General features: G+C 40.7%; 1 long non-coding RNA gene across 3 annotated transcripts; it reads right to left on the bottom strand.

The window, feature by feature from the left end:
- Positions 1 to 7,298: 7,298 nt before the first annotated feature.
- Positions 7,299 to 17,324, bottom strand: LOC112543791 (uncharacterized). Of its 3 annotated transcripts, none has more exons than XR_012902234.1 (6): positions 17,220 to 17,324; positions 16,791 to 16,936; positions 16,342 to 16,650; positions 12,515 to 12,598; positions 12,087 to 12,157; positions 7,299 to 7,785 (listed from the first exon to the last, which is right to left on the bottom strand). It is a non-coding gene; the product is annotated as an uncharacterized LOC112543791 (long non-coding RNA). The 3 variants fall into 3 exon arrangements; XR_003087028.2 differs by having other exon boundaries at positions 16,342 to 16,410; XR_012902233.1 differs by having other exon boundaries at positions 16,342 to 16,936.
- Positions 17,325 to 21,452: the final 4,128 nt, after the last annotated feature.

Genomic DNA, 21,452 nt, shown 5'->3' with positions numbered 1-21,452 from the left:
CATAGACAAGAACTGTTGTATGATGCCTTGAATCAGTGTCATTGATATCAATGAGCTTTCTTTCGTAGACTGAAGTCAATGTAAATCCCTTATATAAATGTGTTCTTTGTACAAGATACTTTATACAAGTATGTTGTTAAAATGTGGCAGAATTAGTTCCTTTGAAATAGGCAAACACAAGCTATGCTAGTTGTGAACAAGAAATGGAATGAATAATTTATTTGTAGAAGTCTGGCTGGCCATCAATTCAAACACCTCCAAAATTTGAGGTTATTCTAATCTGAGGTGTTTAGCCCATAATGGAGATATGTTGCAAGCTGTGAAAACTTGAGATCCTGATCCAAATTTCTCTAAACTTCAGAGTGTCGAGCAATTCAATGTTAGCTTCGTCCATCTATATTTATTAGAGATATAACAAATTGTGGTAATAATTTCAGTGCTACAAGCACTAATTGCCTGCTAGAAAATTTTGGGCAATAAACCCCTGTTTTAATGATAGAGATGATCAAGTGATTTTGGATAAAATAATGCCTCCTAAATGTTCATCAAGAGGCTTAAAAACAAATCAGAGTATTTTCTACAATTCCAAAATTGTCATCACTTTTGTAGGCCTCTTCACTTTACAGCTGCAGGTGGAATCATAGCTGCTGGAATGTCATGAGAATAGCTTTTTTGTACATTACCTTCTGTTTCACCAGAGACTGTTGTCATGAGATTTCCAACCCAATAATGGGAAGCAAAGGCATTTAAATTAATCAAATAAGCATTAGAGCATTATATGTTTGTCCAAATGTAATCGCAATCCTTTGGAAACATGGCTACCTTTCTTAGCTACATTTAACCAAAACAATTCCACTCTATGGCCTCATTTAGACTGCATGGAAGATTCAAAAGAGGACATGCAAATTCCATGGGAATTTGCACATCTTCTTTCGATCTCACTTTTGAAAGCAGAGCTTTTGAAAGTGAAAGTAATCAAGATGCGTTTTTTTTTAGAAAACCTCCCCCACCCTTTTTCGAAAAGCCACGTAAACCTCATTTTTTGAGGAAAAGCAGCTTTTCGAAAAAGGGGTGAGGGGGCGAAAAAAAATTGTCTTGATTACTTTCATTTTTGAATCTCCACTTTCAAAAGTGATATTGGATGAAGATATGCAAATTCCTGAAGACTTTTCATATCCTCTTTCAAATCTTCCACATAGTCTAGATGAGCCCTTTGGGATCTTAGGGTGTGTCTACACAGTGGAACTAGCTTGAAATAAGCTACACAATTTGAGCTATGCAAATTGAGTAGCTTATTTTGAGCTTTTTTCAAGAGAGTCTATTTCAAGATTTGGTACTGTCTGCACAGCACCAAATTTCAAAATATAGTTCTATTCCGGCATCTTCCTTATTCCTCATGCAACAAAGTTTACAGGAAGCCAGAATAAGATGCGTGCTATTTCAATTGTATTTTGAAATAATGGGCTTCTTGTATTGACAGACCAGAACGCTATTTCGGGATAACGTTATCCCAAAATACCACTGCTGTGAAGCCGTACCCTTACTGAAGTCAATGGCATTCCACTGAGGGACATAGGGTCATTAAAATTCCAAAATACTTTTTGTAAGAGTAAAGGTATTTATCTTGATGTCCAAGGCAAATTCAAACTTGTATCATTCCTTCTGCCTAACCTGCATTTCTATCTGGCATTTGCTTTAACTCAGACTGTGCCCAGACTGCAATCAGAGATGTTAGTGCAGCATACTTTACAGGAATGTCAATAGAAAGAGAAGTTGCAGCATCATGTCCCATAGAACCCCACCCAGAGTCTAGCATACATTTTGAAGTGGCTACTAGTTCCTGCTGCAGCCCACACAAACATATTCATAACTTGTAAGGCCAGAAAGAACCACTATAATGATTGAGTTTGACCTGAAAAACATGGGCCAGAGAACTTCCCTGAATTAATTCCTGTTTAAACTTCTTCCTGTGAACTGTAGAGTTGCTGCACAGTGGAACTGATGTAGAACTGATGAGGTTTTTGAGCTCTTTGAACTGGTACCTAATTAACATTATTGACATGTACGTCCTCTTCTAACTTGGAGTGCCTTTATTTTTCAATTGACCAATACCAAGGGCCTGAATTTTGGAAGTCCAGAATGCTGGAAGAAAGCTAGTGTTGTACATAAAAGGTAAATTAGATGATCTGCCTAATTATAGACTGTTTTTTCTAGAATCAATCCTGGGCAAGATAATGGAGCAGTTGATAAAGAACTCAATAAATAATTAAGGAATGTAATACAATTAAGGCCAATCAGTGTGGATATCTGATAAACAAGCTTTATATTTATGACATTTAGGCTACGTCTACATTGGCATCCCTTTCCGGAAAAGGGATGCTAATGTGACGAGTCGGAATTGCAAATCCGCGGGGGATTTAAATATCCCCCACAGCATTTGCATTTACATGGCTGCCACTTTTTTCCGGCTTGGGGATAAGCCGGAGAAAAGCGCCAGTCTAGACGCGATTCTCCGGAAAATAAGCCCTTTTCCAGAGGATTTCTTATTCCTACTTGAAGGAAAGGGATGCCAATGTAGACATAGCCTTCAAGTTTGGCTGATAAATGAAAAAGTGTTGATATACTTAGAATTCTGCAAGGCATTAACTTGATGCCACATGATATTTTGATTAAAAATCTAGACCGATATAAAATTAACGGAGTACCCATGAAATGGATTATAAACTGAACAACTGATAGCTCTCTCTATGTAATTGTAAATGTGGAATCATAAGAACATAAGAACATAAGAATGGACGTACTGGGTCAGACCAAAGATCCATCTAGCCCAGTAGCCTGTCTGCCGACAGTGGCCAGCACCAGGTGCCCTAGTGGGGCTGGACCGAAGACAATGATCAAGCGATTTGTCTCATGCTATCCATTTCCAGCCTCTGACAAACAGAGGCCAGGGACACCATTTCTATCCCCTGGCTGATAGCCTTTTATGGACCTAACCTCCATGAAATTATCTAGTTTCTCTTTAAATTCTGTTATAGTCCTAGCCTTCACAGCCTCCTCTGGCAAGGAGTTCCACAGGTTGACTACGCACTGAGTGAAGAAGAACTTTCTTTTATTAGTTTTAAACCTGCTACCCATTAATTTCATTTGGTGTCCTCTAGTTCTTCTATTATGGGAACAAATAAATAACTTTTCTTTATTCACCCTCTCCACAGCACTCATGATTTTATAGACCTCTATCATATCCCCCCTCAGTCTCCTCTTTTCTAAACTGAAAAGTCCCAGTCGCTTTATCCTCTCTTCATATGAGACCCATTCGAAACCCCTAATCATTTTAGTTGCCCTTTTCTGAACCCTTTCCAAGGCCAAAATATCTTTTTTGAGGCGAGGAGACTACATCTGTACACAGTATTCAGGATGTGGGCATACCATAGTTTTATACATGGGGCAGTAAGATATTCTGTGTCTTATTTTCTATCTCTTTCTTAATCATTCCTAACATCCTATTTGCCTTTTTGACCACCGCTGCATACTGTGTTGAAGTTTTCAGAGAACTATCAACGATAACTCCAAGATCTCTTTCCTGATTTGTCATAGTCACATTAGCCCCCATCATACTGTACATATAGTTGGAGTTATTTTTTCCAACGTGCATCATTATCAAACAGGTGTTTCTAGTGGTGTCCTACAAGGATAGATTTTTTGGTTCTGTTCAGTTTCACATGTTTATTAATGACCTGGAAGAAAACATAAAATCATCCCTAATCAAGTTTGCAAATGACACAAAAATAGGAGGACGGCAAATAATGAAAAGGACATGTCTCTGACACAGTGATTTGAGTTGTTTGGTTAGATTGACTCAAGCAAATAATATGCATTTGATTATGGCTAAATGTGCATGAATAAAGGAACAAATGAGAGCCTTACTTACAGGATGGGGTGGGCCTATCCTAGGAAGTAGTGACTCTTTTGGAGGTTATAGAGGATAATCAGCTTTACACCAGCTCCTAGGCTGTGTCTACACTGGCAAGGTTTTTCCGGAAAATCATCTAATTTTCTGGGAAAACTTGCCAGCTGTCTACACTGGCCGCTTGAATTTCCGGAAAAGCACTGACGATCTAATGTAAAATCATCAGTGCTTTTCCGGAAAAACTATGCTGCTCCCGTTCGGGCAAAAGTCTTTTTCCGAAAGACTTTTGCCCAAATGGGCCAGTGTAGACAGCACGGTAGTGTTTTCCGCAAAAAAGCCCCGATCACGAAAATGACGATCAGGGCTTTTTTGCGGAAAAGCGCATCTAGATTGGCCACGGACGCTTTTCCGCAAAAAGTGCTTTTCCGGAAAAGCGTCCTGCCAATCTAGATACGCTTTTCCGAAAATGCTTTTAACGGAAAACTTTTCTGTTAAAAGCATTTTCGGAAATTCATGCCAGTCTAGACGTAGCCCCAGTGTTTTGCTGTGGTCAAAGGGGCTAATGTGATTCTTGGATGCATAAACCGCAGACTCTCGAGTAAGAGCAAAATGGCTCTGTGTATGGCAATAGTGCAAATGCTGTGGGAATACAGTGTCTAGTGGTGGTGTCCACAACTGAAGAAGAATGTTGATAAATTAGGAAGACTTTAGAGTACAGTACTGTAATGAGAATGAGTGAAGGATTAGAAAATCTGCCTTATAGTGACAGACTCAGAGTTCAGACTATTTAGCTTAATAATGAGATTAACATGTGGCTTGATTACAATCTAGATGTATCTACATGCAGTACAAATATTTCATATGGGTTCTTTACTGTAGCAGAGATAGATATAACACAATAGTTGGAAGTTAGAACTAGACAAACTCAGACTGGAAATAAGGCATAATTGTTTAACAGTGAGAGAGAATTACCCACTGAAATTTATTTACCAAGAGCTGTGGTGGATTCTCCCTCACTGACAATCTTTAAATCAAGACTGGGTGCTTTTCTGAAATATGAGTACATCTAGATTGGCATGTTTTTCCATGATACATGAGGTATCCTGGAAAAATTCCACCACATCCAGAGAACGCGTTTGCTCTTCTGCTTTTTTTTTCAGAAGAGCGAATGTGCTCTTTCGGGGAGCCCTGTATATCTCATTCTACAAGGAATAAGGGCTCCTCTGAAAAAGGAGGTTTTTCTGCCATTTGGCCCTGTCTAGTTGAGGCCAAATGGCAGAAAAGCCTCTTCCAGAAAAGCTATCGGAAAAAGCTATGCAAATTGCAGAGTGCAATTTGCGTAGCTATTTCCGACAAAGGACTGTAGACTAGATCTAGCCTATAAGTCTAGTAATTATTTCAGGCAATCTCTGTGGCCTGTATTATCCAAGAGGTTAAACTAGATCATTACGAAGGTCCCGTCTACCCTCAATATCAATGTAAACAAGACATTAATAGGAATTGTATGGTTTCTTTTGCTCTGAAAATAAGAACTTAGGAGTGGCAAGGTAGGCACACAAAAATGAGGCACTTAACATTTGCGGGCACTTCTGAAAATGCCGGCTTTAATGTCTGTAAAGTGCTTTAAGAGCTAAATAGAAAAGTGTCAAAGGAGGCTAAAGAATTTTTAGAAATCATACATGGTCTCTGTGAACTAGTCCTTTTGTAAAATGTCAGGAATAAGTTACTGACACATTCTTTTTTGTTTAAACTCAGAGTGAAGAGATGTTAAATTGGGTTTGTGTATTTTTATTAACCCCTGATCTGCTCCTAGGCCATGCAAGTGTTTCAATAAGAGTTTCAAGCTATTAAAATGTTTGCTTAAATGCTCTGCAACAGTCAAAGGATTGAGCTACAAAGCCTTGGGAATTTGAAAAAACTTGGGAAAATTAACTGGAGACATGTATGCCAGCCAAATGAGTTCAGATAGACTACTGGAAAAACCTGGGCCTTAGGTTTTCCTTTTCAATAGGGGTTAAACTGGAATTCTACTCTCTTCTCTTTTCATTGACAGAGTACTTGTAAAGAACTGAAATCTATTCTGCATGCATATTCACATAAAGAGTCACTAGACCAGAGTGACTCTGTAACCTGGGCTATGTCTAGACTGCAGGCTTCTTTCAAAAGAGGCTCTTTCGAAAGCATCTTTCGAAAGAGCCTCTTTCAAAAGATCGCGTCTAGACTGCAGGCGGATCTTTCGATAGAGGAAATCCGTTTTTTCGAAAGAGAGCACCCAGCGAGTCTGGATGCTCTCTTTCGAAGACGGCCTCTTTACATTGTAGAACGCCTTCTTTCGAAAGAGGAACTTTCGAAAGAAGGCGTTCTTCCTCGTGAAACGAGGTTTACCGCCATCGAAAGAAAAGCCGCGTTCTTTCGAAATAATTTCGAAAGAACGCGGCTTGAGTCTGGACGCAGGGGAAGTTTTTTCGGGAAAAGGCTACTTTTCCCGAAAAAACCCCTGAGTCTGGACACGGCCCTGGTGATTAGGGCCCCCCTAGGGGAGATCCAGGGTCTGGTCTCTCTTTACTAATGACTATTTCATTATTTATATTCCATGGATCTGCGTCAACGGTTGAGACTTAAGGTGCCCTGCCTCAGATATCTTATAGTTTAGAAGTTAGTAGAGACCCTGGAAAGGTGGAAGGGAGACTCCTGTCCAAAACCTGCTCCCCCCTCTTCTTGAAGGAGGAATTGAATCTGGTTTCTCCCATATTCAAAAATGTAGTGGGACTATGCTGAGGTAAGGCCTATGAACATCATGGGGAAAGGTGATCTGGGCAGGGATAGGGAGAAAATCCAGCAAATAACTCCTCTTGATTACAAATTTCTTTAAGAAAACATCATGGCCTGCATGGAAGAAAACAGGATTGTAAATTTGTGCAATTATAATTATAATGCTGCATTAACTCTTTTGATTATAATCTGCATAAGAGGGAGTTAGCAGGTGCAGCTTTGACCTGGGCTGTTGAAATCACTGCCCACATATTAAATTTGCATAAAGGGATGATCTAGCTGGGGACAGAGTTTGGATTTTTTTAAGAGTCTTGGCTTTGGCAGGTGTTCATAGTCCCACTCTGTTCATGACTTCATTTCCAGCAGGAGAATACCTGTAAACTTTAGCCCTTTCAAGACAACCAAGTTCTGGGACAAATTATTCTCCTTTGAGAATTTTTGCATAGGTCAGGAATATAAAATTCTTGGTCAGTGAGTATGTTAAAAAGGAATAAGAATGAGTCCTTAGTTATTTCTGTCCAAGAGAAAGAGTGAAATTTGAGGAGTTGGATGCACCTTACTCAAGAATCACCAGAGAGCTATCAGTTATCCATGAAAGACTATTAAAGGTCAGGGATCATTGAGATTAAGAATGCAGAACATCCTTCTTTTTTAATGGCACATCCAACATACCTACAAGTCTCCAGTGATACTGTGAATAGTTTTGTTGTGTTTCCTTTCTGTTTGCGTTTTGCAACTGCTGATATGCAATGGACCAGACAGAATAGCCTGTAGGGCCTGGTAGTCTGTTTTCAATCATGCTCCAGCTACAAAGTTCATCCTCTTTTATCCATGTGGTTCTTTAGCAATGGTTTCTGCAGTTTACAGTCATTTTTGTTTGGGTAAAAACTCTGAGATAGCAGAATGTGGCACACATGGTGCTATGAGTTTTAGAGCAAAAACATGCCTAATTCATGTGAATGTCGATGTTATCCATTACCAAAGGACATGATTTATGTGCCTGTCGGCAAGACATCAGTCATTACAACAGAAAGCCAGCAACAATATCAAAAACAGTAGCAGGCATCGAAGGTTAGATCCAAGATGAGACGGGCCCCATCAGCCACCTGGGGGGAAGACAATGAGAATGATGAAGTAGTTAGAATCCCTCCCCTATACATTGTCATCTAAGGAGAGTGGGGTTAATTTTATCATGTCTCTGGAGCAGTGTTTGCTCTAAGATTTTCCATCCATGAGCGAGTGAGTTTTCTCTTGTGCACCAATATTGAGGTTATGTGCGCTTGTTGTGTGCCACCATTGCAACCACCAGTTACTAACAAATATCATACACACAGAGAGAGAAGAATACAAAGAGCAGACTAAAAAATAATAGCCCTGATTTCCAGTACCTTGTTCTACCTGCTAAACCATACTCTCTCCATTTCTTCTTGAAACAATGTCCCTTAGGGCAGTGTTTCTCAAACTGTGGGTCCCGACCCCTCGACGGGTCGCGAGCAACTTAGAGGGGGATCGCAAACAAATTAGAGGGTTGTCGTGAGCATCTGAGAGGCTGGTTGTATCACAAGTTTGAGCACCCCTGCCTTAAGGAATGCACTTTGGAATGGTATAATGAAAGGCCATTCCTTCTATACAATTTAAAGAGTACTTTTAGCTGTCTTGAGTAATAAACAGGCTTGATACTATTCCAATGTTAAAACGTTGCTGTTTGTAAAAATGTAAGTCTTATTAAAAACAATCTCCAGCAAAGCTGGTCTGTGACCTACATCTGAATGTGGGATTTCTTTCCTTTAACATCAGTAATATTCACGGAGGGAAGTTCCCTGCGAGCCCCTGGCATAGTGGGTCACTGCCTGCCTCTCCCAGCCCACAAGCTGTCCTGCACCCCACACCCCGCCCTGCTCCTGAGTCAGGCACTGCAGGTGGGTGCCTTCCCAGTCCCAGGAGTGCAGCTTGGTCCACTACAACTGGCTGAGCACCTTCCCCAGACTTGGAGCTGGCCAGGGCCGCTGCCACCTGATAAGCAGCTCTGGCTCTGGCTCTGGCTCTGGCTCTGGCAACAGGCGGCTTGCCCCCGGAGCAGTCTGGCCCCCGGAGCAGCTCCGCTCCATCATGAGGCCCTGCTGACTGGGCCACGTGGCTGCCACAGAGCAGGAACCGGGACCGTGGTATGGCTGCCCCAGGAGGGACAGCCTCACTATGGCGCAGCTCCAGCTCTGGCACACAGGGCAGCCAGGCCACATGGCATTCTGCCAAGCCGGACCTCAACTCTCACCTTCCAGCAGGAAAGTGAGTGGTGAGGGGTGCTGCATGGTTCTATACATGAGGTGAGCGGGCCCAGAACTTTTTCTGTGCAGCCATGCAGGTGTGCACCTTAGAAGGAACTATGCTCTGGAGCCTAATTTTTTTCACATTGTGCTTCACTAGAAAGATGAAAAAGGGGTGACAGTATGGCACATTTGGAACTGCCATTGGAGAGGTGATCTAGACACATGGAAAAGAGATCATGCTTTACTTCCATACAAGCAGAACTTCAGACTTATTTATAGGATGTCATCACAAGGAGTCATTTGTAACAGGACAACACAATTCATAAGAATGATTAAATGTGAAACAATTCTTTAACACTGACACAGAAACTTGGGCCACAAAAAATAATAAAAAATAAACAATCACCAGAATTATATTTGTGCACTGACAGATCTAAACCACACTCCCTTATGCTAGGAATATGGAGAGCATAGTTGACTGCTGATCTTAAGTTCTCCTGCTGATCTTAAGGTTTCAGGCTCATCTGAAAATGTGGTTTTGGCTGACAGAAGCTCAAGATACTATACATATATTTGTTAGTCTCTAAGGTGCCACAGGATTGCTCATTTTTAAAGTTACAGACTAACACAGGAACCCCTCTGAGACTGTGAAGTTCATATACATTAGTGGTTGGCAAGAAGTAGGAAGGTCCAGCAGGACTGCGGATGTTCCTGCATCAGAGAACCCAGTAGCCTAGTTGCAGGAGCACAATCCAGAAGTGGCAGTGGGATGGGGCAGGGGCTGCAGCTGGAGGCAGCTCCCAGGAGCCCACTGCAGTGGGGCTGGATCTGATAGCCTGCAGCACTGGGACCGGATATGGGCAGCCCCTGGCAGCACAGGATAAGGCCAGCAACAGCCCAGGGCTGTGCAGGGCCGGGGCCAGAGCCCCGGACAGGCTGCAAAAGCAGGGCGAGAGCCTGTGGGCTGCCACAGGGCAGGAGACTGCACTCTTAGCAACCTGTGGCACTGGGACTGGGGCTTAGGCTGGCAGCAGCCCCTGCATTGCATGGCAGCATGGAACCGGAGCTCCTGATAGCTCTCAGAAGCAAGGCCAGAGCCCGCAGGCTGCCACGGTGCTGGGACTGGATCCTGAGCCTGAGCCCAAGCCCTCAGCAGCCTGACCGGGTCCAGAACCAGCCCCCCGACGGCCTGCAATAGCGTGGGCTGCTGGAGCCTAGCAGGCAGTCCAGCCAGGACAGCAACAGCAGGGCCAGCAACCCAGCAGGCAGCCTGAGAGGGGCTGGCGGTAGCCCCCCTGACTCCTCCCCTGTAGCTGGCAGAATCAGTGGCGGGGCTTTATTTGCAAGTGCGGTATGCCTACATTACCCCGCTAGTTCGAACTAGCAGGGTAGTGTAGACATACCCTGGGGGAATGGGGGCTGTAGCAAGGAACCTTCTCTGGTCTAGCAAATTCCTTGGTTCGGACCGGTCAGATCCCAAGGGTGCCAGATAAGAGATGTCCAACCTGTAGAAAATCCTATGCCATGTGCTCTGGTGGTAAGTTCCAATATTTCCCCCTGTTTATTTGGTAATTAAATATTCACTAACAACATAGCTGCCAGTAGAAACTATGGAGATGTCCCTGTCACAGGGGTGGGCAAAAAGCAGCCCATGTGTCAGACACAGCTCACCAGTTATCCCCTGCGTGAAAAAACTTCCCCTGCGTCCAGACTCAAGCCGCGTTCTTTCAAAATTATTTCGAAAGAACGCGGCTTTTCTTTCGATGGCGGTAAACCTCGTTTCACGAGGAAGAACGCCTTCTTTCGAAAGTTCCTCCTTTCGAAAGAAGGCGTTCTTCAATGTAAAGAGGCCGTCTTCGAAAGAGAGCATCCAGACTCGCTGGGTGCTCTCTTTCGAAAAAGCGGATTTCTCTTTCGAAAGATCCGCCTGCAGTCTAGACGCGATCTTTTGAAAGAGGCTCTTTCGAAAGATGCTTTCGAAAGAGCCTCTTTCGAAAGAAGCCTGCAGTCTAGACATAGCCCTGGTGACCTACCAGATGCTTTATTTACCTGGGTGTCCACAGGTATGGCCACATGCCGCTCCCATTGGTCACAGTTCACTATTCCTGGCCAATGGGAGCTGTAGGAAGACAACCCAAACCACTTCCTGCAGCTCCCATTGACAGCTGCAAGCAGCTGTACCTCAAGAGGCTCAGGTAAATAAAGTGTCTGGTGAATAGCGCTTGACCTGCAGGCCACTTCCATGTCTGTCATGTCAAGTGAAATGCACATACATCGGTTTATAGAAAATTTGAAGTCGACGCAAATGATACATCTGTCCACAATGCATAACCTACTACAACTTGCTCAGCATCCAAAAAATAGCCTTTGGCACCTAGTGAACAGAGACAAGGGCTCCACCCACACTGTTTTCATTACAACCAAATTTATTTTTCAGTGATAAGTTAATTTAGGCAATTTCTTCCATTCCCTCCTCTGGCTTCCCCTATGCATGCATTTTTCAGATGATCTATAACTAAAGTAGTTACTCATTTTTAACCAAGAAAATTATCTCCCTAGCCTGAATATATACATATATACATATGTGTTAAAACACAGGCCTATAATTAGGAACTAATTCTGCTCTCAGCTACACTAGTATAAATTAGGAGTAATTCCACTAGTTTAAAAACTAGGGCTGGTATCATTAGCTCAGCCCCATTTGTTCTGAGATTCTGCAGCTGCACAGATGAATTTCCATCAAATGGGCAAACTCGTGTAGTCACAGTTCCATACTGGCTAGGCACGATGCAATTATAAGGAGATCAGGTTTAAATAGTTATTCACTAAGGATTTTTTAAGGGAGTTTTCTAAGAGGTTGGGATGAAGATGAAACGTTGCCTTAGCGCACGTGTTTTTCCTGAAACACATTTTAGGCCCTGGAATGTCATTCTCAGTTCAGCTACAAAGAATAAAGCTTGGAATGTCACTAATTATATTCTAGCTTCATGCCATTAACTATTTGATCACAGAAATAGTGTAAACGCAAAGTTGTCCCTAACAATGTGAGTAGAGTTAGTGAGAGAAAGGATAGGCCTGTGTTTAAAGCACTGCTCTAGGATTTAAGAAAGCAGGAGTCAAGTCCCTGCTTTACTACTGACCTTGGAGAAGTCCCTCATCTTTCTGTGTGCAAAACAGGAATAACAGCATTGCCCTGCCTTACTGGGGAGTTCTGAGAATTAAGATAGGAATTAAGAATCAAATACTGGAATAATCTCTAGCTCTCATCTATCCCTTTCAATCACTACAACTCAAAACATCTTACAAAGGAGGGCAGCATTAAGGAAAACTGAAAACAGGGAGGTATAGTTACTTTCCCCAGGTCACCCCTAGGCCAATTGCATAGCCAGGAGTACAATCCCTGAATTCCAGATCAGTGCACTGTCCACTTACACACTACCTCTTGAGAAAGAAGGTATGAAACTCTTGTACAAAGTCAGGACTAAATTTACTGGTGGGCAAATCTCAGCTCACTCAGGGTTCAGAAAAACATCCAAAAATTGAGATTTTATAACAGAGATTATTTTACCTCTCTGCGTCTGGTCGATTCATCTAGAAGTCTCACAAAAGAAAGCCTTCATCAGTGGATTATTTTTTACTGCCTTTTCTGACTCTGTCCAGAGAAAAGTTGAAAAGAGTCTTTTACCTAGAATTTCTTTGTTCCTGAGTCCATTCCCAGTCTAACGCCAGAAATCATGAAAATTATTTGAGCTTTTCAAAGGTTTGATTTGCTTTGAGTGTTTATCTCAATATTGGGGAAATCCTAGGCGAGGGAATTATTTTCCAAAACAGTGCATTTTCCCCTGATTAAAATGAAAACATAATAAAGGTATACCATTCCTTGAGACTAGAAACTCATGAGCTGAGAATTTCCTGCTTTACATTTGAATTCAACAGAGGAATGGTAAGATCTTGTGTAAAGAACATTCTCTTCCTAAAAAATTGGTTAGATTTTAAGGATCCAAGACTGTATGGCTGCGTCTAGACTGGCATGATTTTGCGGAAATACTTTTAACAGAAAAGTTTTTCCGTTAAAAGTATTTCCGCAAAAACCCATCTAGATTGGCATGGATGCTTTTGTGCAAAAAATGCTTTTGCACAAAAGCATCCATGGCCAGTCTAGACGCGATTTTGCGCAAGAAAGCCCCAATCGCCATTTTAGCCATCGGGGCTTTTTTGCACAAAATAGTTCTTCTCTGTCTACACTGGCTCCCTTGCGCAAGTATTCTTGCGCAAGAGGGCTTTTTCCCGAGCGGGAGCGTGAAAGTATTTGCGCAAGAAGCACTGATTTTGCACATTACAAAGTCAGTGCTCTTGCGCAAATTCAAGCGGCCAGTGTAGACAGCTGGCAAGTTTTTGCGCAAAAACTTGCCAATCTAGACGCAGCCTATAAGTGTAACACACCAGTATTTTCCCCCAGTAAAATAGTATGCATCTGGTGACATTTACCACATTTGAACTCTCTTTCTCTTAAATGCACTGGAGAATTATTGTTTTGCAAATTATATGCGTATTCCTTGTGCTTTAGATACTAGCAGCTGAGTTCATATCCTTTGCAGTTTGATTGCTTCCTTCTGTTTTTATCTTCACAATAGACAGAATAAACATAGGACACATAACTTTGATGATCACAGACCACTGGAAATGAATTTACAAGTGGAGAAAGAAGGCACCAGGTGGGCCTGAAGTAGGTGACTGTTCTGAGTTTAGGGGGTTGTACAATAGAATGTTGCAAAGCCAAAAAATGGGAGGAGACAAAGGAAAAAGACCGTATCGGGTATTGGAATAAAAACAGGCCCTGATCCAACAGGATACTAAAGCACATGTTTAACATTAAGCAAATGAGTATTTCCGTATCCTGTCTACTCAGACACTTAAAGTTAGACACATGCTCAAGTATCTTGTTGTATTATGGCCATAAGGAACAAGAGAGAAGATAGAAGCTGACAGAAGCAGAGATCTATCTAGCTCTTTTTTGAACCCTGTTAAAGTCCTAGCCTTCACCACATACTCTGACAAGGAGTTCCACAGGTTGACTGTGCACTGAATGAAGAAAAACTTCCTTTTGTTTGTTTTAAACCTGTTGCCTATTAATTTCATTTGGTAACTCCTAGCTCTTATATTGTGGGAATAAGGAAATAACTTTTCCTTATTCACTTTTTCCATGCCAGTCATGATTTTACAAAGCTCTATCCTATCCTCTCTTAGTCTCTTTTTTTTCTAAGCTGAAAAGTCCAAGTCTTTTTAATCTCTCTTCATATTGGACCTGTTCCAAACCCCTAATCATTTTTGTTGCCCTTTTCTGAACCTTTTCCAATGCCAATATATCTTTCTGAGATGAGGGGAGCACATCTGAATCCAGTATTCAAGATGTGGGCGTACCATGGTTTTATATAGAGGCAATAAGATATTCTCTGTCTTATTCTCTATCCCTTCTTTAATGATTCCTAACATTCTGTTTGCTTTTTTGACTGCCACTGTACACTGAGTAGATGTTTTCAGAGAACGATACACAATGGCTGTGTCTACATTGGCAAGATTTTACACAAAAGCAGCCGCTTTTGCGCAAAATCTTGACACCTGTCTACACTGGCTGGGAGTTCTTGCGCAAGAACACTGACATTCTAATGTATGAAATCAGTGCTTCTTGCGCAAGAACTATGAAGCTCCTGCTCAGGGATAAGCCCTCTTGTGCAACTATTCTTGCGCAAGAGGCCAGTGTAGACCGGCAACGTTAATTTCTTACGCAAGAAAGCCCAATGGCGAAAATGGCCATCGGAGCTTTCTTGCGCAAGAGAGCGTCTACACTGGCACGTATGCTTTTGCACAAAAGCACATCTCTTGCACAAAGGCACATGCCAGTGTAGATGCTCTCTTGAACAAATACTTTAACGCAAAAACTCTTGCGTTAAAAGTATTTTCGCAAAATCGTGCCAGTGTACATGTAGCCAATGACTCCAAGATCTCTATCTTGGGTAGTTGTAGCCAGATTAGTCCCCATCATATTGTATGTATAGTTGGGATGATTTTTTCCAATGTGCATTATTTTATATTTATCAACAGTAAATTTCATTTGCCATTTTGTTGCTCAATCACTTAGTTTGTGAGTAATAGAGAGGTAGCCGTGTTAGTTTTTCCTTTTGTTTTAGCAAGATCAGTCTATGTGGCACTTTAAAAACTAACAAGATGGTTTAATAGGTGATGAGCGTACATGGGCCAGACCCACTTCCTCACAGTCTGCTTTGCTCTTAACTATCTTGAACAGTTTAGTATCGTCTGAAAATTTTGCCACCTCACTATTTACCCCTTTCTCTAGATCATTTATAAATATTAGGTCAATGAGCTTGAAACTGATTCAGCAAAAGAAGAGAGCTAACAGTCATTGAAGTATAAAGGTGAGAGGAAGGTGACTTTATCATGGTGTTTTGGAGAATCAGAGAAGGCCTACAGGCTGGTGAGAGAAAAGGAGGATAAAGGGGATAAAGTGGCAGTAATCAAGAAGAGAACTGATTAAGGAATGGACAGGAAAAGGACAACTGTTTCATAGAGTTATATTTTGCTTTGATGTGAAACTCTTTGAAGAAGTTATTAAAGTCAATAATCAAGTGCTATTTTATAGTAAGCAACTTCTTCATATAAAATCTGATTTTATGTGGCAAATATACCCTTAGTGTAGCTACACAACCTGTCTACTAAACTGATTTATTTCTAAATCTAATATAAATCCTCCTTTGTGTATTATATGGAAAAACTTGACGAACAAACAAAAACACAAACTATAGCAGTCTGACTTTAAGGCTGTGAGTATCTGCACCTCTGAAAATTCAGCCACAAGTATTTATTATTGTTATTGTTGTTATTAATTATTATTATTATTACATTTAGCATACGTCAGTCAGACAATGGATTAATGTTTTACTGGCAAGTCAGCGCTGCTTCTGCACTATGCAATCAGCATGCTCTGTGGTAAGTTTCACATACTGTTTACTGTAGCTGACTCTACAGTACACTGAGCAGTAGGATGCTGGCACAGTGTTCACAGTCTGGTATGAACACTAGGAAGCCATCGCAATACTGGTCAGTTCTTCATAACTTCATTTCCCAAATGTTCATAATTAAACAGTTTTTATTGAAGTAATCAGCATGAAATCCTTAGCTTTGTTTTTGCAACCGGTATTGTGTTTATGGAGCCAAATATTGAAAACTTTGATACTGAATACCTTGTATGTGTTAATTTTGGCAACCACTAAAGATTCTATAGATGCCTTGCTATGTTACCACCACCCACCCTTCATCCCCCCGGCCATCAGTCCCTCCAAACCACCAAGATGTGTTTCTTTTTTAATACTTTCTTACAGTATTTCTCATGAAAGTCACAGGGAATCGTGTGTGATTTCAGCCGAGTGAAACTTGATCTCAAAGTGTCTGTAGGACCAGAAGTTTTTAAAGAAAACATTTCTTAAATCTTGTGTTCACTGCTGCTTCAGCAGGCCAATTAGACGTGATGGGAATTCTAGAAAGCTGTCGCCAGGCATTGCAGCAGGAATAGCAAACAAGGCCCAAAGCAAATAAACGAATTGGTAAAGCGTGGCCATCCTCAGAACCTCCAAACGGATGACCTTCTCTTCTTTACAGATGGGTGGGCCCATGTACTGGCTGAGGAGACTCGAGGTTAATTAAGTTTGACATTAGTTAACAGCAGCAATTACTAGACATCAATTAATCAGGGAAAGTCTCCAAACAGAAGGAGAATAAATAAATGGGCAGTAACATTCTGATCCATTTAGCCCCTTAGATAAGGATACAGCTCAGGTGTCATGCTGAGGTGGAGCTAATCAGTCTTGCTCAGTTTCTCCCTAGAACTTTGGTGACTCTTCACACATCCATCTTCCTTCCCATGGAGACAAACACACATTTTCTGAGTTGCTAACAACTAACCAGAACATGGTTCCTACAATAAGTCAGGATATAAAAACACATTAAAATTCCTTCACCCACCCCCAGTCCACAACACATTATTTTTAAATGTTCCTCAATAAGGAATATACCAGTGCAAGTCAAATTATATTTCTATTTGCATTATACTAAGACACATCTATATTTCACTAATAATTTTTTTTCTTTATACAACCAGCTATTTTTTTTTACAACAACCAACCCTAAAAAATCTTAGCTGTCAGATTCATGAATAGCAAGTTCACTGGTTTCCTTTTCGTATTAGCAAACAGAATTACATGAATTTAAAACGTGCTGTGTTGCATCCATTGGAGCCTACAGTGAAGATCATTAACTAAATTACAACTGTGGTTTTGCCTCAAACCCTGAATATGAAGCATCAGGTGGTTGCACTGCATCAGGTGGGAGATCACTGTAGTGTCACTCATTCAATCACAATAGTGTCCCTGGTTTCCTCTGTGATCCAGGAGAAAAGTAATCTGTACTAATCTTATATCTCTCATGAGATGGCTTATCTGAGTTGGCTGGCCTTGGTGGAGGAACGGAGCCAATACTCTGAACACTCCCATCCTCTGCACACTCACCTATGTGAGATGTGGATTCACAACCCTGCAGAGGGTGCTCACTCCTCATGTACACTGATAACTATGATAACTGAAGCCCAGGCAGGAAAGTAAGATCAGTTTTACTCTGCACGAGAAAGTCGAACTAAGATATGTAACTCTAGCTAGAAGAATAAGAATATAAGAAAGGCTATACAGGGTCCATCTAGCCCAGTATCCTGTCTTTCGACAATGACCAATGCCAGGTGCCTCAGAGGGAATGATCAGAACTGGTAACCCTCAAGTGATCCCTTCCCTGTCACCCATTCCCAGCCTCTAACAAATAGAGGTGAGGGTTACCATTCCTACCATCCTGGCTAATAGCCGCTGATGAATCTATCTTCCATGAGTTTATCTAATTCTTTTTTGAAACCTCTTAAAGTCCTGGTCTTTGCAACATCCTCTGGCAAGAAGTTCCACAGGTTGATTGTGTTGCATGAAGAAGTACTTCCTTTGTTTGTTTTAAACCTGCTACATATTATTTTCATTTGATAATTCCTAGTTCTTATGATTCAGAGGGGTAGCCAAGTTAGTCTGTAACTGGAAAAACCTAAAAAAGCAATGAGTAGTCTTGCAGCACCTTAAAGACTAACAAAACATGTAGAAGGTATCCTGAACTTTCAAGGGCTCAACCCACTTCTTCAGATGAAATTATTGGAACAAGTAAATAAGAAATTTTCACTTTCGCCATACCAGTCATGATTTTATAGACCTTTGTCACTTTCTCCGTACCAATCATGATTTTATAGACCTTTGTCATATCCCTCCTTAGTCTCCTCTTTTCCAAGCTGAAATATCCCAGGCTTTTTATTCTCTCTTCATATGGCAGCCATTCCAAACCCCTAATCATTTTTGCTTCCGTTTTTTTTTACTTTTTCCAGTCCCAATATATCTTTTTCTGAGATGAGGCAACCACATCTGTACATAGTATTCAAACTGTAGGCATACCATGGATTTATACAGAGGTAATAAGATATTCTCTGTCTTATTCTCTATCCCTTTTTTAATGAATCCTAACATTCTGTTTGCTTTTTTGACTGCTGCTGCACATTAAGCAGATGTTTTCAGAGAGCTATCCACAATGACACCCAGATATCATAGCTGGAGTCAACATATCTTAAGTGGAATTTCTGCAGCATCCCCACTGCGTTAGGTTGATGGGAGAAACTCTTTCGCCAACTTTCCTTATTCCTCATGAACCTGTGGAATACCGAGGTGACGGGAGCATAAACAGTGCTAGACCCACTAAATCTAACCCTGGAAGATCAATCTCCAGACCTGGCCTAATGGGGGTGCCTTCTGGCTGCTCCTCCCATGGACGAGTATGCAGAGTGAATCCCAACCTCCCGCTTAACATTTGAACAGACTTTTTTGCCCATACCGTATGACCAAATGTCAGGCTATATCTACACTACAGAGTTTTTTTCGGGAAAACTACCGTTGTTCCAAAAAAAAACCCCTTCACTTATGTCCACACTGCAATTGTGTTCTTTTGAAAATAAAATTGAAAGAATAGAAGGATTTTTCCAACATCGGTAAACCTCTTTCTATGAGGAAGAAGCTTTTTTCTGAAAGAGCTCTTTCAGAAAAAGGCGTGGGTGGACAGAGAAGAAGGAGTTATTTCGAAAGAAGAGAAAAGAGGAAAAAGCACAGGTGCCCTGGTGGCCACTCCGTCCATAGCAATCACAGCTTATATGTGAGATAGTGTCCATTCAGTGTGGATGCTATCTTTTGAAAAAGCAGATCACTTTTTCGATGTGCTTTGGCAGTGTGGACACAATCTTTTGAAAGAAGTTTTTTCAGAAGATTTCTTCCGGAAAAGCTGCTTTTGAAAGAAGCCTGCAGTCTAGACGTAGCCCCAGAGAGTTGGAAAAAAGGAGCAATGCCATAATCTCCATGTTTAATTTAGCATATTTACCTAAGAAGGCTAACTTTTCTCCTGGTAAAATATTAATGACATTGGTTCTTTTCCATGCATACATATACTTCTTCCCCATAAAAACAATCCATGAAATATTAAAACATAATGCTTCAATATTATGAGCAACGTAGCTTAGATGTGAATCACTACCAAGCATATTTAGTTCAGTCAGAAAGGATAAAATAGCTTTAACCTAATAACCCCTCTTGACTAAGTCTACAGAAAATCGCAATTAAATAAATACCACTTGAGAATTTACATTTTGCTCAGCTGCCAACATGTTTGTGGGGAAGGAGTAAGTAAAATTTTAATTATAAAATGAAGGGTGTTTCTAAATATTATCCTGAAGGTACATCTGTAAAACCCTGCAAATTAGTTGAAGCCACTATAGAGGGGAAAAAAGAAGAAAGAACGTAACTAAAAATAAATGTAGAAAGCTAAGCTGTGCACATGAAGGGTAGTACATTTAAACTATTGCACCGAGATTTCTATTTAGGTTTGGAGTATACTTTCTACCACCAAATAAAAAGTAAGTAACATACTTACTCGGAAAAAGAAAGTATCAAATGTAGAAAGTCAATGGTGAAAACCTGACCTCATTGATGTCAATGGCAAAATTCCCACTGCTTTCAATGGGGCCAGGAGTTCACTCTGTATGTGCAAAATTCCCTTGATTTTGATGAGTGCAGAGTGAAGCCTGTAATCTCTATTTTAGCTTTCACGTTTTTCACTTATAATGTTTGTGTCATCATTGTCAAACATATATATTAACGTTATAGAGCACAAAGTATATATACCAGATATATTAAACAAAGTATATAGAACCATATGTAGAAAAGAATGAGATCATTCATATGTTCACTTTTATGCATTGTGCTCATACAACTAACTGGTGAGACATTTCAAGTCGTTTTACGGGAGTTTTGACACAAACTGCAACAGAACTACTCAGGATTTACACTGGTATATATGAAGCAAATAATGGCCAATAACCTTCAAGATATTTAAGAGAGGAAGGATGGTCCAGTGGTTAGACTGCTTGCCAGATATTAGCAGTCAATTTCTATCTCTGCCTCAGATGTCCTTCTGACCTTGGACAAGTCACTTAATCCCTCTGTGACTCAATTCCTCATCTATAAAATGGGGATAAGAGTAACTCCCTGAATCCCATCAGTGCCATGAGGACACCACATTAAATACTGTAATGTATTCAGGTCCTCTGCTAATGGGCACCATGAAGTTACCTTCAATAGATTTAGGAAATCAAGTTTTTGTTTCAATCTACACATAACTGAGAAATTTAGGGTTAAGAGTTATCTTTAAAATGCTCAAGAATGCTGGGGAATTATTTTTATATTCTGGTTAAAATTCATCATAAGTCAAGTAAAATGAAGATTCCTTTTTCTTACCAATGAATAGCAGTGGAAATCAATAGTAGGTACAACAATGTACTATAACTATTATTTAAACTTTATTTCTTGTTACTGATTGCTGTCAAAAATCATCTCTCAAATAAATGATTTTAGGAGAATTGAACTCTCAATCAACAGACACTACAAAGTCCTAAGGTTTAAGATGGAATTTTCCAAGCATTTTTTAGGGAACTCTTGTCAAGTATTGTCTCTAAAAGACTTCACACTTAAATATATTGTATTTATATCTTGCCAAATAACTACATGCCCAGGAGACTTTAAAGGTCAAAAATATCCAATATATCTTTGCTCAATGTGCAGGTATCTGAAGTGTTATTTGATCACATTAGAGATAGTTTTGGAGAATTTTTTTGCATTGCTTCATTCTGATAAAATAGAGCCTATAGGTTATCCAGAGCACATACAATAGAAAAGCAGAGGGAAAAGACAATATGAAGGTAGGATCAATGCAGCAGTGAAAGTAGCAAATTTTCTTACAGGTACTGTCCTATTGCAACCCGGGTCCCTGCCAGTTCTTTAAATAGAATCCTACTGGCTTTTGCTGCAGCTCAGACA

This window comes from Pelodiscus sinensis, chromosome 3 (genome assembly GCF_049634645.1).
Source record: "Pelodiscus sinensis isolate JC-2024 chromosome 3, ASM4963464v1, whole genome shotgun sequence".
NCBI classification, from domain to species: domain Eukaryota; kingdom Metazoa; phylum Chordata; order Testudines; family Trionychidae; genus Pelodiscus; species Pelodiscus sinensis.
This window is presented reverse-complemented; position numbering and strand designations above follow the sequence as displayed.